The sequence below is a fragment of the Trichoplusia ni genome, chromosome 17 (assembly GCF_003590095.1).
Source record: "Trichoplusia ni isolate ovarian cell line Hi5 chromosome 17, tn1, whole genome shotgun sequence".
NCBI lineage: Eukaryota > Metazoa > Arthropoda > Insecta > Lepidoptera > Noctuidae > Trichoplusia > Trichoplusia ni.
Window position 1 is genome coordinate 7,546,203 of NC_039494.1, and position 8,828 is coordinate 7,555,030.

Genomic DNA, 8,828 nt, shown 5'->3' on the forward strand with positions numbered 1-8,828 from the left:
AAACCATCAGCAATAAGGTTCCGATTTCACAATTTCGTTACGGGACCCTAATAACAGTCTCGTTATAATAACATACGTAACATAATGACCGAAACGATATTATCTTTGAATGATGTTTAAATCAATTTGTTGGAGGTTTATTTAATAGTAACGTGGGCGTAAGTTACAAAATAGAGTTGTTTTAAACCGACCCGTTTAATTTTGTTTAATTATTTTACGCATTATAAATTAACGTGAAGATATCCGGTTTGAAGTAATTGGTGTGTGATTAAAATTATCATTTTATGGTGCAGATGTATTAAGATATGTTTAGCATTTCATTTTAATATTTTTTAAAAAGCTCGTGGCGCAGGTTAACTTAAGGACTGTGGATGGGTGACCATTTATGTCATAACGAGTTCCTCCGTGTTTCGGAAGGTACGTTAAATTGTGGATCCCGGCTGTTATTCATAGAAGCTAGAAAGTCTGACAACCAGTCTAACCAAGGGGATGAGATAGGCAGTCGCTCCTTGTAAAACACTGGTACTTAGCTACATCTAATGCATTATACGTATAATAGTATAATTTTTTTCAATTTTTCTGAATTATTCTAAGACGACTCTGATTGTGAAGGAAAATATCATCAGAAAAACTGAATTCCAAATATTGGAATCTGTAATCGCCCGCAGTGAGCTAGCGTGGTGATCAATGCTCAAATCTTCTCAACATTAAAACGGACGGATGCTAAATAGGGCTTCAATATAAAGGATGGAATTAATTTATTAATATGAAGAAGTACTAAATGGCAATAAAATTTAAAATTACATCCGGTCTAACTATTAATACGTAAAAGTCCAATTTCCTTGAACCATCTATCTGAAAAAAAAGCCTTAATCCTAGATTAATACCGGCCTCTAATTGTCCCACTGTTGAACAAGCCTCAAGTATTGAGACGGAAACATAAAAGGGATTATTCAATATTTAATTCATGTACAATCCTTAAAACTATTTTTAAAGTATTCAGTGTGAAAAATATAGAAAAAATCTGAAATAAAGTTATTAAAACATATTTAATGCTAGTCATTTCCTACGGCTTCGCTTGCGTGGAAGTCAATTAAAAGTCTTCTTTAAATTATAACTGTTGCAGTTGTGTGTGAGCGGGACAACAGCTTGGATCGCCATCTCTTTCCCACAATTAGGAAGTCTAAGGCTCTAGACAGACGGACTGCATTTCAACTGCAAGTTTGCATCGTTGCAGCAACCGTCACACGACTGCACGCCGACTGCAATTGGACCGCACGGTTGGTTTGGAGTTCTGTTGCAGTCGTGTCAACTGCATCCGAACTGCAAAATTGCAGTTGGATTGCAGTCGAAATGGGGTCCGTCTGTTTCGACCCTTACTTAGAGGTCATAATAGGCATTCTGAACACACATAAATAACATATAATATTATTTTAAAAACAAACACTTACATTCAACTTCAAATAAGAAACGACTGAGCCCAACTTTATGAATTACTAGCTGACCCAGCAAACGTTGTTTTGCCAAATATATATTTTTTCTAGTTGTAAGTATTTTTGATGCCACATTATAAAAAATTAAAAACAAACAATTTCCTACAAAAAATAAAATATATTTTTTTTTAGTGTGAGCAACCCTTATCACTTAGGGGTATGAAAAATAGATGTTGTTCTATTCTCAGACCTACCCAATATATACAAAATTTCATAAAAATCGGTCGAACCGTTTCGGAGGAGTACGGTAACTAACATCGTGACACGGGAATTTTATATATTAGAAGAAGATTTATGGGACAAATGACATTCAAAAATAATTAACAAAATCGGTTTACCTAGTATGAGGTTCTGAGGTAAATAAACATAAAGAACAGACGAATTGTTCTAGTTTTAGGTTTTAAATTCTAGAATTAAGTTTTTGTGAACGGATTGCAGAGGTCTTACAACACAGGGAATCCTAGTGTAGGATCTAGGACATAAACAATAATGTAAAAAAAATTCTAGCAATAAACCATTTTTCATTTTCATTTTCAATTGAGAAGCTGTTTTTTTCTGAAATCGGTTGAAGATCAAAATCAGCCAAATCCCAGTCTTTATAGAGACTAAAATTCATTTTATTATTCCAATACAATTCTTGAATACCAAGAAAATCTTGAATGGGTGATCATACTTGTCAAAATTGACCTCAATTTGAAGCCAAAACGAAGATTTTACGCAAATGTTCTTTGAATAAGTGGTATATGGACAATAAAAGTCCTCGACAGTAAAAATAACAACAATATTCAGAGAATTGTTTAATATTTTTTGTTGACATTAACCTCCGGAAGTTAAACTCATTTTATAATAAACCTTTGATATATTTTGATAAGGTTTTGATCAAAATCACACACCCTTAAATTTTATTTTATAATCTCAACGGATTCAGCTGAGCCCCGTATGTTACAGAGCGACTGTCTATCTGACAACACAACACATGTTACTGCAACACAGTATCACATAGTAAGACCGCGCGTCACAACTGTAATGACTTAACGACTGTCAAATAACGACATACATATGACTCTCGGGCGATAATTTAAATATTGAAAAACCATCTACAAAATAAACTAATAATAATTTGACATTGAATAAATCTTTATATTTACACTAGCTGTTGCCCGCGACTTCGTCCACGTGGTTAGAAGATCTTGACCCGTTTTCGCAGTGCACGCAACGGAAGCCCTCAAACATGAATAATTTTCCCTGTTTTTTCCACATTTTCCATTGTATCTTCGCTCCTATTAGTCACAGCGTGATGTTGTATAGCCTATAGCCTTCCTTGATAAGTGGTCTATTCAACACAAAAATAATATTTTTTCAATTCGAATCAGTAGTGCCAGAGATTAGCGCGTTCAAACAAACAAACTCTTCAGCTCTATAATATTATAGATATGCAACGATTGACACCTAGGTTTGCGAATAATAATTTCGGCAATTTACTATCAATAGTTCAGCAGAAAATAATTGAAAGGGACTATTATACTTCGAGGTACATTTGATTTATTTATAGTAAAATACATTTTCTCATGTTTTCGTTATTTTATTACCGTTCAGGTCAAAACTATAAATCAATACAGCGAAATTATTGGTATTTTGTTGTCTATTTGTTCATATAATAAACGTTGTTTGAGAATACAACCTTTGGCCATAGAATTACTTTGGACTGGACGAAAAACACTTAATTTTACAAACAATAGATGCTTTATAAACTCTAGTGGATAAGTTACATGTCTCCTCGCTAACGCTGACGAATCACTCGAATGTATTGAACTGACAAGTTAAAGTCACGTCACTTGTCGAAATGGAATGTCATTCTCGTAAATTTGCAGTTTTGTATTCTTAAATTCTAACACTTTATCTTGGCTCACAAATCGTTGAATATTAAGAGAGAATTGACCCGAACATTGTTGGGGAAAGGCTAGGCCGATGATGTCCTTTTGTTTCAATGGATTTAAATCTTTAAAATAATTACACTTTGTTCGTTGTGAACCTTTTGACATGGCAATTATGACGACCTGAGAAATGATTCGACGAAATATAACCAAATATAAATCATATTTTGTGGATCGAAGTGAATAAGCTAGCTTAGACTATGTAACATTAAAATTTACGTGAAGTAAATCATTTTACAGTTTTCATGATAACATTTGAAATATTGTATTCTAGCTGTTGCCCGCGGGCCCGGAAACTAGGAATCAAAAATAAACCCTCTGGAACATAAAATCGGGATAAAAACTATCCTACGTGTTAATCCTGTTATAAACTATTTGTGTACCAAGTTTCGTCTAATTCCGTTCAATGGTTTTTGCGTGAAAGAGGAACAAACAGACGTACATAATTTCGCGTTTATAGATAATATTAGTAGGATGACAGATAGGTTTACGATACAAATAAAAACTTCTATAAAATAAATGATTTCACTGAATTCCGTGAAGTATTTGAAGCATGCTGTTTCTAACTGCCTTGGTCAAAACTATTCGAAGCTAGCTTTTCAAAAGCGCGTCCCTATAACAACATTTTCTTTGTTTTCCAGGCGTCGAGTTGCAACAATTGTCTATCGAGACGATGAACTCAAAGTTTCTAGCTGTCTTTGGTTCGTGGAAATGTCGACACCATTTGAAAATGTTGTACAAGTATTCGAACTATAATAGGGATGATGACAATTTCTTTCCAGTGTCCGTCTTGTAGTTTTTTGTATAATAATGGACAAGTAAGTATTTTTTAATTTGTCCCGCAAACATAAATTGACCAAATTACAGTGAATGAAACTAACGCGTGACGTCACGATTGAGTATAAATTTTACAATATCGTTACGTCACAAGCCCCCTCTCCTAAACTTTAAAGCAGTTAATCTTTGTCAATTCTAGTTTTTCTGAAAAAGGAAGAAATACGTGTCTCATACTTTTCAATTATCTAATGAGAGGTGGATGAGGGACTAATGAGATTTTTTCTTTTTATACCCAGTCATCATCCCTTTTGTACGTGCTTAGATTCATTATTGTAAGGTTTTAAAAGTGCTTGGAAAATGGGCTATTTGAAATAAAAACTATTTGATTTTTGACGAAAATTATCCTAAGGAAACGAAAAATCTGGACGAAAACTAGCGTTTGTGTTAACCTAGGTTATAAACTATCTGTGGGCCAAATTTCATCCATACCTGATCAGAGATTTTTCAAAAAACTTTAACGAGGCCGAAGTGGGACGAAGTGACGGCACTGGGACTAAGGCGGTGACAGAATGGTGGCCAAGACAAGGCAAAAGAAGCGTCGGTCGTCCGGGAGCAAGATGGGTCGATGACATAGTAAAGGTCTCGGGTCAAGTTTGGATGAGGCTGGCACAGGACCGTAGGAATTGGCACGAGAAAGGGGAGGCCTATGCCCAGCAGTGAGAGGATAAAGGCTGATGATGATGATGATGACAAACATGTTTTTAAAATTAGTATGATTGGTATCGGAGCAATATGCCTATGGAACTCACAAATAACGTGTTCTTCTAATGGTATAAGAATTTACAAAATCAATTCAGTGAATCCAGAAATAACCCCCTACCACCTTTCAAACTTAATCATTCTACTTAACATATGTACTCCTAAACGGCTGAACCGATTTAAATGATGTTGTCAAATGCGTTTGGGTATTTTACAATGGCCGATGAATGAATGGCAATTGGATTAAATTTGAAATTATTTCTATTCTCTTAAGTATTTTTCCAATACAATAATTGTATTGACCTTGAGTATGTCGTCCTGCACTCAATTTCCAATTATTGTGTAAAAAAATCTTAAGAGAATACGAAAATTGTCATTTTAAGCCAAATCTTATTCATTCATCGGCCCATTTGGGCCCAGGATGGTTTAGGTTCACAAATTAGCTCGTATGTATCTATTTAGTCAGGGGATACCTACAAGTTAAAATATTTTATGGATTTATGCTCGTGAGTTAATATCCTACAAATATTATAAAAGCGAAAGTGTGTGGGGATGTTTGGATGTTTGTGACTCTTTCACGCAAAAACAACTGTGATTTTAATGAAATTAGGCACAGAAATTACGCAGAGAGCACTTTTTATTTGAATTAAAAGCAGGATTGTTCTTTACAATTATTATTGATATACACGCCAGAAAACTTGCGTTGGACAACTAGTATTAAATAAATATTTATTAAATATATTTAATAAATGCTAGTTGTCAGAATGGAATTAAATGGCGATTTGGTAGGCTTCTCTTCTTAGGCTTAACATCTATATTAGGTAGTTATTTAATTAAATGTTGCCAAATTAATAACTGAATCTATCAAATTGACGTATTTCAATAATTATGAGATTTTTAAGTGACATTTATAATTACAGAATGAAGTTCTAGTAGCACATCGCGTTTGATTGCTTAAAAACTTCTTTGATAATGCAAAACTAATGTGTGTTTTCTACATTTTTTACAAGAAAAAATTCGCTAGGTCAAGATCCTATGCTTACATCTACATATGTAATATGTACCTATATTGTATATTTCGATATTATTTTTTTTCGATCTTTTAGACTTTTTAACACTTAATTTGTTATTTTTCGAATATTCATATTTTCTTATAATGGGCTCCTAATGCTTTGCCCGACCTAAGTCTGTTCCCATATATTTCCCATTTTGAGCATCGATCACCACGCTAGCTCATTTCAGGCGATTTCAAGATCCAATTTTTTTGATCCAAATTCCCCAAGATATTTTTACACGTAAGAATGTTTCAAGTGTGTGTTGCGTCACGTCAGAGGACTACGGGCGGGATACACTCTGACACCAGGTTGTACATCAACCATACGATTTTAAGAGTTCTTCAAAAGTAGTGAAACTGCTTTATTTATGCATTTTCTCGTTTTTGAAAGAAGATTCAAATTTATTTGTCGTTTATTTGCTTGTTAACTTGTTTCTATGTTTGTAAAATGTGAGTGAATAAGTATGTAACTTTTATGATTTGGATTTTAATATTTCATTACTTTCTCGTACAAAAATGTAATATTTAGGGCAGAGAACGGTTTATTATGGCTTTAAATTCAATGGTAAACTTTTATTCAGCTATGTATTTTTTTTTGTTTAATCGTTTTATTTTATTTGTAATTTGGGATAATCTAGTAACTTCTTAATAGATCTTGAATATATAGTAAAAGTTGTAAGTAAATATACAAATCTAGAAAATAACGAAAGTTAAAATAAAATCAACGAACCTTTATGAAATGAATTCCAAAGCAACTCCGTTAACTTTCAAACAATTTGCAGTGTCACTGCCACAATCACAAGCACTTGAGTTACAAAAACTAACACTAAAAGTACCAAAACCAACAGAAATCGTAGTTAAACAACAAAAAAATGATTTCAGAAAATCAAACGAACGTCCGCTTACGACGTCGCCTTATTTCAAACTGAGAATGCACGGAGTTGGTCGTTGCCTACACTTAGAATAAAGACAGATACCTGTCTCGCTCTATCGCGTGTGTATGAGTGTGCGAGAGCGAGCCAGCAACAATGGCATGCATTATGGTAGACTAAATGGATGTTTTTTTTTAATTTCTTTGAAGTTTATACTGTCTATGGGACTTTATGCCGTTCGTGAATTATGCCTTGCCGTAGCCCCATTCAGTCTTATGCGGTACCAAAGATATTATAGATTTTTTTATTGTTTGTTTGTTTGTTTATACCGATTTAGCTTGTTTAAATAAAGATTGTATTTAAATTGTTGTTATCAATTAATAGTGATAGGTTATGTAATTCGTAGATAATAATTGGCTTATAAGTTTTTAGGGATCCGGATCCTTAGAGTAAAAACGGAAAACTTTTACTGAGATTCTGCTGTCCGTCCGTCTGTCACCAGGCATCTCATGAACCATAATTTTTACAAGATGATAATTTTCTATTGTAGTAACGAATAATGAAAATAAACACTACGTTATACAATGGTTGATAGATTTTCCATTCATATGTAGCCTTACTAATTGCATTAACAAACTTCGTAATTATTATCTTTTGCGCTGTCATAGGACAGCGATGACAAAGACTAATAAACTGTTAATATTACGATTGTATTGTTTATTTAATATAAGAATAAAATAAGAGAGCTTATGCCCAATATTTACAAGCAATTTAAGAATCTTCTTCGAGATATTCTGAAGGGATTAGCAATGTAAAAGAAAATATTAAATCGGAAACCTATTGAGACTCAGATACCTTTCGTTATTAATAAAAATCTGTCACCATAGCACCAATTCTGCAATTTACAACGGCCGATGAATGAATGAAATTTGGCTTAAAATGACAATTTTCGTATTCTCTTAAGCACTTTCCTACACAATAATTGTAAATTCAGTACGGGACGGTACACTCAAGGACAATACACCTAACTTTCAATTATTGTATTGGCAAAATGCTTAAGAGAATAGGAAACAAATTTAATCCAATTGCCATTCATTCATCGGCCATTGTAAAATAGCAGAATTGGGGCCCTGGCTGTATCTCGTGAATGATAGATAGATAATCGAAATGTTGACAGATGATGTACATGTTTCTGTTGCTATAACAACAAATATCGTTGCTAAGCAACCGTTTATACAGTCATAGACTTGATGTAAATTTGTGATTAATAAACATATTAAATTTCTAAAGAATTCAAAAGCGTTTGATCGACCCTACCTATGATCAGGCTGGTTTATATTTTGCCCAAAGAATTAGCATTGTCATACAACGTGGCAATGCAGCCAGCCTTCTGGGCACGTTTCCCGACTTTGGCTGGGATGAAGATGTCTTTTTTGACGCTTTGTAAATAATGTATATTCTTCTTTTTATATTGATATAGTTTTCAAAATGTAAATATTAGTTTAGTTTAATTTATTGTAAAAATATTATAGAATTTAACAATTCGTATGTATGAATAAATAATTTGAGAGTTGGTAATAAACCTATTTTATACTGATCCTTTATTGCCAGTCGTCCGAAACGCATTTGACAGATTTCGTTTTATTCGAGTTTCGGATTCACAACTTTAAGGCCCGATTTTTCAATCGTCAGATAACTTTTATCTGAGGAATAAATATGACAGTTTGACATATATTCTATACAAAACCTGTCAAACCGTCAAACATAATCATTGAATAAAAGTTATCTGGCGATTGAAAAATCGGCCCTTAGTGTTGTATTTTTTTCCATAATTCGGTTGCATTATAAATATTACTGTTGATTAAAAACTGAAATTTTCTGGTTTTAAGAAAGCGAATTCTGAGCAATAATCTTAGTAATTGGCAAATTTTAAACTCAA

General features: G+C 33.2%; 1 protein-coding gene across 1 annotated transcript in view; it reads right to left on the bottom strand.

Annotated features, from left to right (window-relative positions):
* The window catches only part of LOC113502496 (extracellular serine/threonine protein kinase four-jointed), a 31,784-nt gene extending 24,573 nt beyond the window's left edge, over positions 1-7,211 (bottom strand). Inside the window, exon 1 of the mRNA XM_026884093.1 lies at positions 6,748-7,211. The gene's annotated coding sequence lies outside the window, so the exon portion shown is untranslated. The remainder of the gene's footprint in view (positions 1-6,747) is intronic.
* Positions 7,212-8,828: the final 1,617 nt, after the last annotated feature.